The sequence below is a fragment of the Gavialis gangeticus genome, unplaced genomic scaffold (assembly GCF_001723915.1).
Source record: "Gavialis gangeticus isolate Ggan-Ray unplaced genomic scaffold, GavGan_comp1, whole genome shotgun sequence".
NCBI classification, from domain to species: Eukaryota; Metazoa; Chordata; order Crocodylia; family Gavialidae; genus Gavialis; species Gavialis gangeticus.
Window position 1 is genome coordinate 63,560,430 of NW_017729022.1, and position 2,390 is coordinate 63,562,819.

Below are 2,390 nucleotides of genomic sequence, written 5' to 3' on the forward strand. Positions count from 1 at the left end.
GATAGAAGTGAGGCTGACTGGCCTGTAGTTGCCAGGCTCTTCCTTCCTCCCCTTCTTGAAAATAGGGACCACATTGGCCCTTTTCCAGTCCTAAGATGTATATATTAATGAAAATCCCAGTATATATAAAGTTTAAAAACCACAACCAATGAGGCAAAAAAAGTCATATATATAAAGTTTAAAAAATATATCTCTCGTTAATTACGTATACTGAAAGACCCAGCCAGTCACTGTTATATATATAGTTATATATAACTTATAATAAGTTATGCATATATAACTTTATAGCTCTCTATCTCTCTCTGTATATATACCTCTATAGATCTATATATATCTATATCTAAAGTTTAAAAACACACAACCAGCTAGGCAAATGAGTCAGAGGATATTGTACCCTTAGTCCTGTAGTCATTCTAGTTCAACATACATCTCTTTTTCAGATTCATAAAACAAAATCTAGCCTCCTTGAGTGTCTTGAACATACCAGCCTCCAATACTTCAGTGTCAGTAAGTTCTACGCCTAAGTTAAAATGACCATACCCGAGTTATGGTTTTTAGCTAGAGCTCAAAACAATCTGCAGGGCTTTAAAATAGAAGAGAGACATTACCAAGAATGGCTGACAGGCAGCAAAATTACAGAGGAAAGGATAGTTTGAACAGTGAAACATCAAGACCATTAAAAAGGAGAGAGGATTGTTAACATTTGCAGAGTGGCAAAAGATTAGCAAGAATCACAGAAAAGGTAATGAGCCATGAAGTCAATTGACTCTGTCTGGGCTGCTTGAATAGAAATGCCACTGCCCCTCCCAGGCAGTTGGTTTTAAAGTTTGGGTGGAACAGGAATCAAAAGGGATTGCTACTGTGCTAGTACACCCACCCTGGATCCACTCCTGGCTGAGGGCAAGGTTGCGCTCTGCTCTCCTTGTCAACCTCATTGCCCAGTGGCTGGGATGATTTAGTGAGGGATAATCCTCTGTCTTAGGCACAGGGCTCGACTAGAAAACCTCATGAGGTCCCCTCCCTACTCTCCTATGATCTTATGATATCACACTCCGGCCAGGGAAGTGTCATCTTCCAAAACAGTAAGTGAATCTCATGCGGTCATCTGCAATGGACCTGAAACTACCAAATGGAAGGCATGGGCTTCAAGCCAAGTGTCTTGGCCATGACAAGAGCACGTGACAGGCCAGTAGGGCCGTGTGAAACTTCAGGTGCTGATTCGATTCGGAAGAGATTTGGCTCGATTTGGTGGTCGAATCTCTGAATCCTGATCAAATCAGGGGACCAATTAAAAGATCCAAATCAATTTGAAGCTCTCCAAATTGATATGGAAAAGATTCGTAGAGCTTTGGTGATTTGGGCAGTCCCCACTGGCTGCAGCAGGGAGCTGGACCATGGGGAGACCCCTGCCAGACACCATCCCCTGCCTGCTCCCCCAGCTCCTGCGACCCCCAGCCCCCACCCCCCAATTCTCTTCCAAGGGTAATGGTCTGGCTTCCTGGTTCCTGTATACTATATATATAACAGGTTTTTTGCCTGTATTAAGACTGATTACCAAGTTGTCCAAATTGCCCTATATGACCACCTTTGTCCCTGTTTTTGCCACCCTCTAGTTTTATCAGTGATTTTTTCTATTTATAGCTCCTTCTGGATCATTGATAGACATGTTGAATAATATCAAACTTAATAGCAATCCCTCTCCCACTAGAAACACCTCCCATGAAAGATGATTCCCCACTGACAGATTTCAAAAAGCAGTTGTTAATTAGACAGTTCTTAATCCATTTAACACATGTTCTATTGATATTGTATAGCACTAATTTTTTAATCAAAATGTCAGGTTTGTTTGACAAGATCTGTTTTCCATAAAACCATATAGACTGGCATTAATTATATTCCCGTCCATAATTATTTTTATCAACTGAATCCTGAGGTTGTACCTTGGAAATGGGGGGTGGGGGAGGAAAAGCTTTTTCACATAATATGATTTGACTATGGAACTCATTGCCACTCAGTGACTTTGAGGCCGGGATTTTATAGGTTCATAGATTTTAAGGTCAAACAGATCCATTAGAGTATCTAATCTGATTTGATTTATTCATTTGGGTGACAAAACAAGATTTTAACAAGAATATCCTGAATTAAAATAAGTAATATACATGAGAAGCATATTGGGGAAAATATAGGGCATTGTTTCAAGATTTATACTAATTTGTAACTAGTTGGGAGTTGGTACATTCACCCCTGAAGTGTCTAACTCCGGCCAGTCGCAAACAGGATGAGATGAGGCTGATTTAGTCTGGTAACTCCTATGTTTCTAGGTGCGCTCTCTCACAGGCAAAAGGTTTAAATGTGGCAATATTTTAGTACTAAATATGTGATGAAAATCT